Here is a 14,532-nt window from a genome sequence, read left to right as displayed (position 1 = left end):
GTTTACCCAAAATTAGAGTTAGGAGGTGGCAGAAGAGAAAAGAAATCAAAGTCTCCGTGGCCTAAAAAAAAATTTTTTTTTAAATTTCGGGATAGAATTGGCATATAGCCTCATGGCTTTTCGTCATGCATGTATGTACGTATGTACGTATGTAACACGTAACACACACACGTAGAAATGGACAGCCGCCTCGAAGGCAGGGTGTACGTACAACATAGACATTGTAAAAAACTGAAAATACAAGAAAAAAGAAAGCCCTAAACACTTTCTTGATCTTTCTTGATGTCTTCTAACGAGTTTGAAGCTGCAGCAGAAAGAATGAGGCAGAATCTGTCGCTGAGAAACTCGGGAGACCTGAGACCCACCGGTGGGCTTGGCAGTCCGGCGAGCCGGGGGCGCCGAATGGGCAAGGGGGGGTCCGCCCGGCCAGAGGCCGCGTCGCCCGCGTCCCCCAGCCCCGCACGCGCGCCGCGCCGTCGCCTCCCGGGGCGCCACGCACCTCGCCCACGGCCCGCAGCCCAGCCCACCGCAGCCTCACAATCGGGACTGGGCGCCGGCATGACGTCACCTCTCCGCGGCCCGCCTCCTGCGTCCGGAAAGAGGAGGCCTCCCATTGGCTGCGCCGCTGGCGGCCTCCGGGCCAATGACGGGGCAGCGAGCGGCGGGGTCGGGCCTTGACGTTGTGCTGCTCGCCGTGGGGTTTATTTGGCTCCGGGGCCCTTGGCCGACGCCATTAGGAGCCGCAGCGCCCGAGGCCGACCCCTTCTACCGCTCTGCCCCCTCCCCTCTGCCCCTGGAGCGCCCCCCGCCCCCGCGCCCGCTTTCCGCCCCTCCGCCCCCGCCCCCGGTAGCCGGGAGCCGCGCGCGGGCCCGCGGAGACCATGTCCTGACTGAGGGGAGAGGGCGGAGGCGGCAGCAGCGGGACGGGCGGCGGCACGGAGGGAGGCGGAGAGGGGCCGGGCTCGGCTCGTCGCCTCGGGCTGCTCGGGGAGTCGCCGCCGCCGCCGCCGCCGCCGGGCGCTGAGCATCGGACGGGGAGGAGGAGCAGGAGCTGGAGGAGCCGCCGCCGCCGCCAGGTAACCGGGCCCCGGGAGGGCGCCCCGCTGCAGGCCCCTCGCGGCCCCGTCTGCGGCCTGCCCGGCCCCTCGCTCCCTGGCGGCGCCCAGGCCGCCGGGTCTCCGGGCCCCCGCCCGCCCGCGCCCCCCGGGGCGGCGTTGCGGGCGACGGGAGAGGCCAGGCGAGGGGAGGGGACACGGCCGGCCGCCGCCGCGCTCCCATCTTGGGCTTTCTGGGTGCGGGGACAGGCCCGGGGCTGTGGGAGGGTGGGTCCGCCGCGCTTGTTTACCGACCATCGATCAGCCGCCGCCTGCCCTGTGCCACCTCTCTTCCGCCAGCTTCCCCCTCCGCCGCCCCCCAACTTCTTTTTCTGCCACCTACGGGCGGGTGAGTGGGGCCTCCCCCCTGCTCTGTAATAGGCCGTACTACTTGGTTCCATCTTTACAAGTTAGTGCTGGTCTCCAAACTTGTCTTTTGCGCGGCCGGCCGCCTCTCCGGCCTCCCGAGGTGGCCTCCGGTTGGTGCCGTGTCTATAAGAAAATAAAGGCGGAGGGCATCGGGGGTGGGGGTGGGGGCGAGCTGGCGGGGGGGGGGGGCGGGGAGCTGGAACCGGGGGAAAGATTGTTTACCCTGCTCGCTCGCAGCAACGATTGTGCAGTGCAAGTGTCTTGTTATTTGCTCGGCGGTGGTTCGTGTGGGCTGTTTCGCGGACAAAAGGACTGTAGTGAATACTTGCGTTAAGCACAAGGGACAGGCAGTTGAAGTCCAGCCTGGGACGTTTGGGAGCCGGTCCATTATCTTTGAGATACACTGGGGTTTTGAAACTCTCCTGGCTGAGAATTCGGAGTTTCTGGGTACCGAGGCTCCTTTTCCAGCACCCTACGTAGGCTACCAGGTTGAGCGCCGTACTCTTCTGCCCAGGATTTTGGTCTGTTCGCTCACCGTAAAGTGAGGGTACAGAAATATTGTTTAAGAATACAGTTGAGAAACGCTTAGCTCTTGGAAACCTCATAGAATGAGCGGTTCTTGGGTCTTTGGTTTTTGTTTTTTTGTTTTTTTGAATTGACTTTATCATTTGCGCGACCTCAAGGGTACCCCTGTTTTGAGCAAACAACGATGACTCAGTGTACAACTCACACGCCAGGGGAAACCATAAAGAATTTTGATCTCGGTTTACGCCAAGGGCCTTGGAAAAGTCACCTAAACTGTGCTTGTGAAAAATAAAGCTGAAGCTCTTCTCCTAGTTATTATCGCTAATTAAGTGAGGTAATTCTAAAGAACTTGAGAATCTTGCTCCCTCTTGATTTTTGGATCTTAAGCTCTGCAGTCACTTCCTTATAGTACAGTTTCATAGCATTGTTTTTACTGGGCACTGAGGGAAGCTAAGAAGACAGCACTGACACATTTTAAGCTTTGGGGAGGATAGTTGAGTGTCAGGAGGGTCTTTTATTTCTCTTGATGTTTCAACAACATCAAAGGTGTTTGTTAACGCTTTAGAGAATTGAGACCCCCATTTATTTACTCTTGAAATGTGCCTGGGTGAGTATGGTGAACTCATTGATGGTAGTGTATTTTCTGCTTGTGGCCTTAATCTGGCTCTGTACACTGGCAAGGGGTAAGGCGTGTCACGTTTAACATCTGAGGGTTAACATAGTTCTGAAACTCACAATCCAGTTACACGGTAGTTGAGGTGAATTGCCTCTCCTGTGTAATTGATAGTGTGAGTGCTGTTCAATGTGCTTTACACTTACATTGCTTTTATAATAAGTGGAAACTGTAAATAAACGGGAATTGGAAAAAGTAGAGCACTGTAACTTTTTATCTAACTTGCCTCCCTACTACCTGAGTAATAAGCTTTTATACCTGGGCTTTGAACACATTTTCTCCCAGTGATGTGCCATTTTATTTGGAATATTTGTGCTTGCTTATGCTTTGGGTAAATAATATCTTGAACATTGTAACACTCTCCTCACATCACAGCGTAAAAACTTCCAGAACTCTCCTTACTACATGCGAAGTAAGGTTGAAGCTTCTTGGTGTGGTGTTCAGGTTTCTCTGTAATCTGGCCCTGATCCGCTTCGGTCTTAACTCCTGTTTCTTCCATTTGTGCATTCTTAGTTCCAGCCAAACTAACTTGTTTGTTGTTCCTGTGAGTTTCCTCCTCTTGGCCTTTCTTTGTGCCTTTCTTTCTATTTGAAACCCTCTTCCGCTGTATTCATGGATACTTCCTTTACTTTGGGCCCAGTTGAGTCCTGTCTCTTGAGAAGTCTTTGACGAGTTCAACCTCAAGGGATCTATTCACTCTTTTTTTGTGTGTGGGACTCTTAATCCAGCATGTGCTAGCCTGGATTGCAGTTTGTCTTTTTATACTTTTATTCTGCTTCCCAATTGGATTTTAAAGACCTCTGAGAAATGGGTATCCCAATTGGATTTTAAGACCTCTGAGAAATGGGTATGAGTTCTTTATCTGTCGTAACCACCTTATATTCAGCATTGAAGATGGATACATGGTCTGACCAAGTATTTTTGGTTATGGAAGTATTCTAGGATATGCTATTTGTAGTGGTTGTTTTTTTTTTTTTAAGTAATTAATTTTGAGAGAGATTCTGAATCAGCATGAGCCAGGGAGGGCAGAGAGAGAAGGAGAGAGAATTCCAAGCTGACACCGAAGTGCCTGATGCAGGGCTCGAACTCACACACTGTGAGAGCATGATCTGAGTTGAAATCAAGAGTCAGATGCTCAACTGACTGAGCCACCCAGGAACCCCTCTTTGTGGTCTTTCTAGGATTTTGATGATTTAGGAGATAACATATTTAAAATTATGTCTGTTTCTTTTTAAATTTTGCTTTTTTTAACGTCTATTATTTATTTCTGAGAGTGAGAGAGCGCGCGCATGCGCGCGCACACACACAAGCTGGAGAGGGGCAGAGAGAGGGGGGAGACAGAGTCTGAAGTAGGCTCTAGGCTCTGAGCTGTCACCCCACTTGGGGCTCGAACCCACCAACCATGAAATCATGACCTGAGCCGATGTTGGATGCTTAACTGATCCACCCACGTGCCCCGAAATTATGTCTGTCTATTAAAAAACTTTTTTGGGGGTTAGCATGTTTATTTCTATTATTAGTGTGGTTGTCTTCTTGTAGAGGATGCTCAACAATGTGATAATGGTCATGTCTTTTTCAAGTAACAATTTACTGCAGTTCTGTAGTTTACTTCAGATTTGAGTGTGGTGCAGTTACTTCGGTTTGAGTTTGACACTTGTGACACTAAGGAAGGTCATTCCATATTTGTATATAGGTAACATTTAGTGTCACGAGAAAGAGAAAATAATCTGTAGTCTCAGTTTGCATCCTTAACCTTAGATGTTGGCAGCGTGTATCATTGATCATGAGGCAGATGAGACACAGGAGAATGTGTGATTCACTGCTACCTGTCAACACTGTTGGAAGAAAACACAAACAGGCTGGTCCATAGTGTTTTTGTATACCAAGGATAATATGTGTAATTATATAGTACATGGGTGGATGCTGATGTAGTTGGAAAATACGTGTACGTGTTCCTGTTGTGTGTGTCTGAGTTGGAGGCTTGGTATTTTATGCATACGTCATCTCTTAGCAGTAAACAATCTTGATTTATCCATTGCATGTATGAGGAAGCTTGTCCTCTTCCAGTTCATCAAAATGTTTTTTCCTTGTAATTGATTTTGTTAGAAAGTAGTTTACATCAAACCTTGTTTTAAGCTTCAGAAACCATTTTAGAATAATTAAAGCTGAAATTAGTCCATTAATGAACTTCCCAAACATATTAGGCATTCGTAAAAGGCTAACTTGCATGGAGATTATACCAGTAATTTTACCACTTGAGAAATCTGGATCAGTAAGCATTCTTTGCTTTTTGGGAGGGTGGTGTTTTGGTTAAGATGCAATTTTTAACAAGAGCCATCCCTTTGAGTTTTTTCTTTTTTTTCAAGTTTGTTTATTTATTTTGAGGGGTACCTGGTGGCTCAGTCGGTTGGTTGAGCGGCTGACTTTAGCTCAAGTCATGATCTCACGGTCCGTGAGTTTGAGTCCCATGTTGGGCTCTGTGCTGACAGTTCAGAGCCTGGAGCCTGCCTGGGATTCTGTTTCCCTCTCTCTCTCTGCCCCTCCCCCAACTCGCACTCTGTCTCTCTTTCTCAAAAATAAACAAACATTAAAAAAATAAAGCGTATTTATTTATTTTGAGAGACAGCGTGTGCGAGAGGGGAAGGGAGAGAGAGAATCCCAAGTAGGCTCTGCACTGTGGTACATAGCCCAAGGCAGGGCTTGAACTCATGGACCAGATGATCATGACCTGAGCTGAAACAAAGAGTTGGACATTTAACTGATTGAGCAACCCAGGTGCCCCCAGTTTGAGTTTTAAAATGGATGTTGGTCAGTTAAATTGAATGTAAAGTTGATAATTTTTCAGCTACCTAGTGAATTGAACTTTTTAGTAATGAAAAAACTAATTTTTTGTTTTTAGAGTTCATATATTGAGGGCAGACTGTCCCCCTCTCTCCTAACCAACAAAACATAATTTAAGTTTTTCACCATTTGGTAAGTCAGAATTTTATGTGGCTTGAATTCACATAAATAAAACATATTTGAATGTATAAAGCATTGTTGGAAATCACTTTCATATCTTTCCATTGTTTTTCTTTTTTTTAAAGTTAAAAAACTTTAAAAACATTAAAAAATGTTTGTTTATTTTTGAGAGAGAGAGACACACACACACACACACACAGCATGAGCAGGGGAGGGGCAGAGAGAGAGAGGGAGACACAGAATCTGAAGCAGGCTCCAGGCTCTGAGCTGTTGACACAGAGCTGGACGGGGGTCTCAAACCCACGAATGGCGAGATCATGACCTGAGCCGAAGTCAGACGCTTAACTGACTGAGCCACCCAGGTGCCCCTTTATCTTAATTTTAAAGTAACCATTTCACTGAAATTTATTTCATATACCATAAAATTATCCTTTTAAATATATAATTCATTGGTTTTTATTATATCCTAAGAGTTGTGTAGTCATCACCACTATCTGGAGCATTTTATCACTCCTCAAAAAAGACTGTGCCCATCAGCCAGCCCCTCCGTCTTCTGCTCCAGCTCCTGGGAACCACTAATCTTTACTTCTCTATGGATTTGCCTGTTCTTTACATTTCGTATTAAGTGGAAGCCTACACCATGTCACCTTTTGTGTCTGGCTTCCTTCACAGCATAATATTTTCAAGGTTTATCCATGCTGTAACATGTTATCAGTACCTTTTTTTTAATGGCTGCATTATTTAATATTGTATGGATATACCACATTTTGTTTATGTTTATCCATTCATTGATTGATGGACATACTTTTAGGTTGTTTGTACTTTTTGACCGTTATTAAGTATGCTGCCATGAATATCTGTGTAAGTTTTTGTGTGGACGTAAGTTTTTGGTTCGTTTGGGTATGTTCCTGGATGTGGAATTGCTGGGATATGGTAACTCTGCGTTTAACCTTTGAGGAACTTCCAAAGTGGTTGCACCATTTTCTACTTTCCAGCAACGAATGAGGTTTCCATTTCTCTATATCCTCATCAGTCTTTATTACTGTTTTTTTCCTAAATTATTGCCATCCTAGTGAAGTGACATCCCCTGGTTTTTATATGCATTTCCCTAATGACTAATAGTATTGAGCATTTTTCCATGTGCTTATTGGCCATTTGTAAATATTCTTTAGAGAAATGTAACTCCAATCCTTTTTCAGTTGAGTTATTTGTCTTTTCATTGTTGAGTTGTGAGAGTTCTTTATGTAATCTGGCTACAAGTCAGGTACATGATTTGCACATATTTTCTCCTATTCTGTGGGCTGTCTTTTCACTTTCTTACTGGTGTCCTGTGAAGCACCAGAGATTTTAATTTTGATGTAGTACAGCTTACCGATGTTTTCTTTTACCTGTGCTTTCAGTGTGGTTTCTAAGAAGCCATTGGCCAATCCAACGTGCAGAAGATTTGCATCTATATGTTCTTCTAAGAATTTTATAGTTTTGTTTTTGTTTCATTGAGATCCATGATAATTTTAAGTTTTGTACATCGTATAAGGTGGGGGTTCCCCAGTTCTTTTGGAGGGGACTGACTGGTCGTGTCAGCACCATTTTCTGAAACTTCCTTAGCTTTAATAATATAGTTATTTTCAACTCTAAATTGATTATTGCAAGACAGTATTCCCTGGATAGACGAAGCAATTATCCTCCTTTTGCAGATGGAGAAAGGGGTCTCTCCTTAGTGTTGCACGTTAAGTTGCGGCAGTACACTCGTGATTGGGGTTCTGAAGGGGAGACCCCGTATAACAACACCACTTCTAAATCCTTGGCTTTTTTTGGTTCGGGTGGCTCATTTGTTATGATAAATTATTGTTATAAAAATTCATTTCTTGGTGTTTAATGAAGCCAACGTATTTTTTTTCAAATGGGAATCTATGGTAATTTGCAGAACTAGTTTTGACTAATAATTTTTTGGACTGCTGTCCTTTGATACCAGTAGAATATTTAGTACTTGCTTTTTGTTGCCTAAGTGGTAAATGGCTGTTGCATAGCAGACACTGCTCACAGAGACATAAAGGTGACTGTTTACAGGCACCCGTTGGAAACAAACCATAATTCACACAACTGAGTGCTGTGAAGTGGTGAAGGGGTGATTAAATTAGCACAAAGGTAGGTGTGGGTCAGGAAGGGCTTTACAGAGATGGGAACATTTAAGCTGGTCCTCGAAGAAGTAATAGGTTTCTAAAACTGGGTAAGAATGGGGGGTGGGAATGGGCAAACATGCTGAACAGAAGCAAGCCTGTGAGTGAAGGAGACGTGAAAATTACACGTCACCGTGACAGATTCACAGAGGATTCAGTGTAGCTATAGCATGTGGGTGAGGCTGGAGAGCCACGCTCTTCCAGTCCCCACCTCACTTTCCCCAGAGTTAGTGTTGTCAAGGGACTGGGAATCACACGGCTGGGGTGAGCCTGTTTGGTACAGATCATCTTCACGGTTAGGAAGAGGGAAGCATTGTCTCCCCTTCTGTCGCCCTGTGTGTGTGGAGGAATATGTGGGAGATGTTATTAAGTTGAAAATCTGAAGGCATTGTTTTTGTAGAAATTCTTTTAGCAGGTTAATTATTTGGCACCTACTGTGTGCTCTGAAAGTTGTTTAGGATTTTCAAAAGGTAGATTACATAAAACACATTACAAAGGCTACTGAAATTAAGACATTTAGTAATGGCCCATTCACTGTTCAGAAAGCATCTATACTGGATGTTGAGATACTCATGTGAACAAGACAGGCCCTGTTACTTGTACTTACATTCTAGTATGAAGAGCAGTCAAGGAGCAAATAAGGAGAAAACCCCCAGATCTTGGTTAAGTGCTGTGCAGATAATGCAAGCAGGGTGATGTGGTGGATGTGCCCGAGCGGCCAGGGAAAAGCTTTCTGTGGAGGTGGTATTTAAACCAAAATCTCAGTGATAACAGCTGGCCATATGAAAATCTGGGGAAAGAGCATTCTAGGCAGAGGAGATTTCAAATACAAAACTCTTAATGTGAGAACCAGCTCGCTGGTAAAAGGAACAGAAGGAACTCTACTTTTATGTAAAGATTTTCAAGAAAGGCTGGCCAATTTAAATTTTACTGTGAGTGGATTGGGAATTTAAGGATTTTAAGGATTCATCAGGATTTTAAGTCCTTGTGTTGTGATGTGGTTTACACTTCTAAAGGATCCATCTGGCTTCTATGTAAGGTTGGTGGATAGAGTAGGAAGAAAGCAGTGATCTACGGGGGATTTGATGGTGGCTGGGACTGGGCGTGTGGTCGGGCATTCTGGATGGATCTGTTTTGGAGGTGGTGTCAGTGCCGTGTGGTAGTAGAGACAGTGACTATAAAGTCAGCCTGTCTTGTCACCTAACATTCATGTTTTCTAGGAAAATGTTGTTTTTAATTGTGGAAGGCTGTGGTGCACTAATGAGGAAAAAGAAAACGAGAGTCAGAATCTGGGGTTTACTTCCTGAAGCTTTGTGACCCTGGGCAAGTCATTTTACCTTTCCTGGAGCCCCAGATCCTTTGTTGTTAAAATGAATATACTTGTACCTCAGGGAGATTCTAGGGTACGTTAGGGGGAGGTACCTGAGGGTTCTTAGGATGCTGTGAAAGAATGTAGGTGTTCTGTGACGTCAAGCTCCGTACAGAATTTAAGGCGGTATTATTTCAGGCTGGCAGCTGTTGCTCATTTTACTCATGGGGTTTGAATTTGAGGTTATTGGTTTTATCCCCTACTTACAGACAGGTGCGGCATTATTATAATTTTTTTTTAGTGAAGATGCTTGGGTCTTACAGATTTGGCTAATATCCCAGATTCAGTAAGGGGTGGAGAGGGACTTGAACTTGCATCTAAGAAGTGCACTGCATTTGGGGCGCCTGGGTGACTCAGTTGGTTGAGCGTCCGACTTCGGCTCAGGTCGTGATCTCACGGTTCGTGGGTTCCAGCCCCGTGTCGGGCTCTGTGCTGACAGCCAGCTCGGAGCCTGGAGCCTGCTTCACGTTCTGTGTCTACCTCTCTCTCGGACCCTCCCTTGCTCATGCTGCCCTCCCCCATCTCAGGAAAAAAAAAAAAATATATATATATATATATATATGTAAAGAAGTACACTGCATTTTCCTGTATATGAGAGAAATGAATATAGGTATCAAGAGATGGAACTCTGGTCTGCTCATAGTAAGTTAAACATTTTTTTTAATGTTTGTTTTTGAGAGAGAGACAGCACAAGTTGGGGAGGGGCAGAGACAGAGAGGAAGACACAGAATCTGAAACAGGCTCCAGGTAGGTTCTGAGCTGTCAGCACAGAGCCCGGTGTGGGGCCCACACTCAGGAACGGTGAAATCATGATCTGAGCTGAAGTCGGACACTTAACTGATTGAGCCACGCAGGCGCCCCATTCGCATAGTAAATTAACGTAGATTTCACTTTTATAACACTTTGGTGAAAGGCATGAGTAATAGTAAATCACTAAAGAAAAATATTGTAGGGTATTCTTTTAGTGTGTATGTGTTTGTGTTTGGAAGAGCGACTGAGGAGATACTTGAAGATCTGTCAGGAAAGAAGGACCTTTTATTCCCTGTTTAGGATTTTTAATTTCATAGGATATTGTTAAAAATTCCAGAGCTACGCGGGGCGCCTGGGTGGCTTAGTTGGTTAGGTGTCCGACTTTCGCTTGGGTCATGATCTTGCGGTTCGTGGGTTCGAGCCCCGCGTCAGGCTCTGTGCTGTCTGCCAGCTCTGAGCCTGGAGCCTGTTTCAGAGTCTGTGACTCCCTCTCTCTCTGACCCTCCCCTGTTCACGCTGTCTCTCTCTCTCTCTCTCTCCTAGAAATAAATAAAACATTAAAAAAAAAAATTCCAGAGCTACGGAATAGCAACATCAGATTTTTTTCTTTTTCTTTCTTTTTGACTGTTTTGGCAGAGATGTGGAGTACGAAGGTAGGACGACCAGTTAGGAAAATAGTTGAGGGAAGAAATGATGAACTACGGTTTGGTGATAGGGGTGGAAAGAAGGGCTAATTCTTGAGGAATGTTTAGCATATAGGAGGCCGATTTATTCTCTCCTGAAAGAGCATTTCTGTACCTGTTACCTGGTTTTTGTCAGGATAAAAATGATGTAGGGGTAAGTATTTTGTAAATTCTTTCCCCCTAAGCGTATGTTTATTTTTGAGAGAGGGAGAGTACCCGGGGAGGGACAGAGAGGGAGGTAGGATCTGGAGCAGGCTCGGAGGCAACAACAGAAAGCCTTACTTGGGCCTCAAACTCAAAAAACCATGAGATCATGACCTGAGCCGAAGTTGGACGTTTAACTGACTGAGCCACCCAGGCAACCTGGTATTTTGTAAATTGTAAGATTTATTGTGTGATGTGGATATATAAAAATAACAAATAGATAGTTTCCCCAGAACTGTTTGAAAATCAGTTGCAGCCTTGATCCCCCTTTATCTTTAAATATTTCAGTGTGTGTTTCCTAAAAAACCAGAGCTTTCAGCTACACAGCTGCAATCTACTGACCAGAATCGGGAATTCAACACTGTTTGATATTATCGTGTAATTCTTTTTTTTTTCCCCCTATGGAACAGTAACTTTTTTAAAGAAAAGTTTATTTTGAGAGAGGGGGTGAGGCAGAGAGGAGAAAGAGAGAATCGCAAGCAGGCTCTGCACTGTCAAAAGCTCAGAGCCTGAAGCAGGGCTCAGATTCATGAACTGCCAGATCATGCATGACCTGAGCTGAAGCCAGGAGTCACTCAACTGACTGAGCCATCCAGTCGCCTCTGTAATTCTGTTTTTGTAATGTTTATTTAGAGAGATTGTGCGTGTACGCACATGAGGTAGGGGTGGGAGAGAGAATCCCAAGCAGGCTCCGGGCTGTCGCTTGTGGCTTGATCTCACGAACTGTGAACTGTGAGCTGAAATCTAGAGTTGGACGTTTAACTCACTGAGCTGCCCAGATGCCCCATTATGTAATTCTTAGTAAGATTCTACGAATTTTACTCCTGTTTTGTCAGTTGTTCCATTAATGCTCTTTATAAAGGTAAGAGAAAATCTCAGATTATGCGCTGCAGTCTGTTGCCGTGTTTTTTATAAGCTCCTTTAATTGGAGCAGTAAAGTCTTCGTCCCCCATGGCCCTGCGGCTTCAGGACTGCAGGACTGCGTGTTTGCAGAAAGTCTCTTCGTGCGGTGTGTCTCGTGTTTGGGGTCACATTTGTACTTTTGACAAGAAGTCCACCGAAGTGAGGTTATGTTCTTCGTAGAGCGTGGCAGGCGGCAAATGAAGCCACTGATACTGTAGTCAAGTTCCAACTGTTTGGTTATGGTGTCATCTATCAGATTTTGTAATACACTAGTTACCGTTTGAGAGAGAGACTGTGAGACTGTTTCAGTGTCTGGTTGGTCCTCACATTTTCACCAGCTAGTTTTAACCTTCGTTGATGATTGTTTTAATGCTCGGTGTGAACTAGTTTGACATCCAGTTACTTATTTTGCATTTATTAGTTGGATTTTTATTGTAATGAAGAGCTTTCTCTTCTTTTTAGTGTGTTGATCAATGTCTGTGTAGATTTACACATTTTTATTTTAGTCAGTGTTTTAAAATCTTTATTGTCAGTGTTTCTGGCGATGGTCCAGTTGACCCAGACTTGGCCAGTGGGAGCCCTTCATAGTAATTTCTGTGTCTTTTTTTTTTTTTTTTTAAAGATATTTAGGTGTGAATATATTTCTAAATTCATTTTACTTTTTGGAGCAGTTTTAGGTTCAAGCCAAAAGTTCCTGTGGCCTTTTAAAACTGCCTGTCATTCTTTGAGAATGGATTTTTTTTTTTTTAAGGAAATTGTTTCCTGTATGTTAGTGACTAAAAAACACTAAGAAACAGATTTTTAAAAACAGACTCTACTTTTAGAGTGGTTTAGGTTCTTAGCAAAATTGAGCAGAAAGTATAGAGAGCTCCCCTATATCCCCTGCCCCAACACATGCATAGTCTCCCCCAGTATCAACCACAGGAGTGGTACGTTTGTTAATTGTGGACACATCGTTATCAGTCAGATTCCATAGTTTGCATTAAGGTCCTTCTTGGTGTTGTCATTCTGTTTGTGTCAAACCCCATAGAATGTACAAGTATCCACCATTACAGTGTCATACAGCATATTTTCACAGCCCTAAAAATAGCCTGTGCTCTGTCTGTATACCCCCTCCCCCTCCCCCCAGCTCCTGGCAGCCACTGGTCTTTTTATTGTCTCCGTACTTTTGTTTTCCAGAATGGCATCTAGTTGGAATCACACAGCATATAGTCATTTCATATTGGCTTCTTTTACTTAGTAATAGGTATTTAAGGTTCCTCTGTGTCTTTTTGTGGCTTGATCCCTCACTTCTTTTTAGTGGTGAATAATATTTCATTGTACCACAGTTTATGCATTCTGTTGTACCTACGGAAGGACCTCATGGTTGCTTGCAGGTTTTGGCAGTTATGAGTAAAGCTGCTCTAAACATCTGAATGCAGACTTTTGTGTGAACATGTTCTCAGCTCCTTTGGGTTAATACCAAGGTGCACAATTGCTGGGTTGTATGGTAAGAGCATGCATGGTTTTGTAAGAAACTGTCAAACAGCCTTCCTGGGTGGCTATATCATTTTGCATTTCCATCAGTAATGAATTGAGATTAGGACAATATTGAGTCCGCCCGTCCGTGAACATGGAATACTCTATTTAGTTCCTCTTTGATTTCTTTTATCGGTTTTATAGTTTTTCTCACATGGGTCTTGTATGTATTTTGTTAGATTTATACCCAAGCGTTTCAGTTTTGGTGGGTGCTACTGTAAATGGTGATATGTTTTTAAATTTCAAATTCCCTTTGTTCCTTGCTGGTATATAGGAAAGCAGTTGACTTTTGTATATTAACCTTGTGCCCTGCAACCATGTTGTATCACTTATTAGCTCTGAGTTCTGTTGAGTTTTTTTTTTTCTTACATAGACAATCCTATCATCTGTGACTAAAGACAGTTCTATTTCTACCTTCCCAATTTGTGTACTTTTAAGAAATGTTTGTTTATTTTGAGAGAGCGGGTGCACGCATTCATGTGCAAGAGTGGGAAAGGGGCCGAGAGAGAGATAATCCAAAGACACCAGGCTCTAACCCACAAACTGAGGTCATGCCCTGAGCCATAATTGTGTACTTTTAATTTGCTCTTATGTCATTAGGTAGAATTTCCAATTCGATGTTGAAAAGAGTGATGAGGGGAACATCTTTGCCTTATTACTGATCTTAATAGGAACGTTTCTAGTTTTTCAGCATTAAATACAGTGTTACCTGTAGGTTTTTGTACATGCTCTTTATCATGATGTGGAAGTCCCTCTGTATTTCTAGGTTGCCGAGCATTTCCCCCTCCCCTTCATGAATGGGTGTTGGATTTTGTCAGATGCCTTTTCTGCATGTGTTCATGTGATTGTTGTTTTTTTTTCTTTCTTTTTTAGTCTGTTGATATGAAGGATTACATTAATTGATTTTTTTGAACACTGAACTAGCTTTGCACATCTGGGATAAACCCCACTTGGTTGTGGTATATAATGCTTCTTATAATACGTTGTTGGATTTGATTTTTGCATCTGTGTTCATGAGACATTGAAAAGATAAGTTTTTATCACTTTTTAACTTCTAGTTTTGCGAAGTGTGGTATTCACCTGGGCAAGCTTAGGAAGAAATAACTTTTGGTTCATATTTCGATATATTCCTTCTTATTTTGTGAACTGTACCTGCAAATTGTAGACAGAAGCTATATTTGTAAGTTTTCCAGATATCTGAACATTACTGTTCAAACACAAGCCCAGATATTGTATTTATTATTAGATTCAACAATTATGTATGATTGTTCTGTGAAATTGCTACAAAAGTTTGAAAATGCTTACT

General features: G+C 43.8%; 1 protein-coding gene across 2 annotated transcripts in view; it reads left to right on the top strand.

The window, feature by feature from the left end:
• Window positions 1-705: 705 nt before the first annotated feature.
• The window catches only part of ZRANB1 (zinc finger RANBP2-type containing 1), a 63,149-nt gene continuing 49,322 nt past the window's right edge, over window positions 706-14,532 (top strand). For both annotated transcript variants that reach the window (XM_039237934.1, XM_039237933.1), the window contains exon 1: window positions 706-1,076. The gene's annotated coding sequence lies outside the window, so the exon portion shown is untranslated. The remainder of the gene's footprint in view (window positions 1,077-14,532) is intronic.

The sequence above is a fragment of the Hyaena hyaena genome, unplaced genomic scaffold (genome assembly GCF_003009895.1).
Source record: "Hyaena hyaena isolate Hyena2069 unplaced genomic scaffold, ASM300989v1 scaffold_129, whole genome shotgun sequence".
NCBI classification, from domain to species: domain Eukaryota; kingdom Metazoa; phylum Chordata; class Mammalia; order Carnivora; family Hyaenidae; genus Hyaena; species Hyaena hyaena.
Note: the sequence above shows the minus strand (reverse complement) of the source record. Positions and strands in the feature narration are given on the sequence as shown.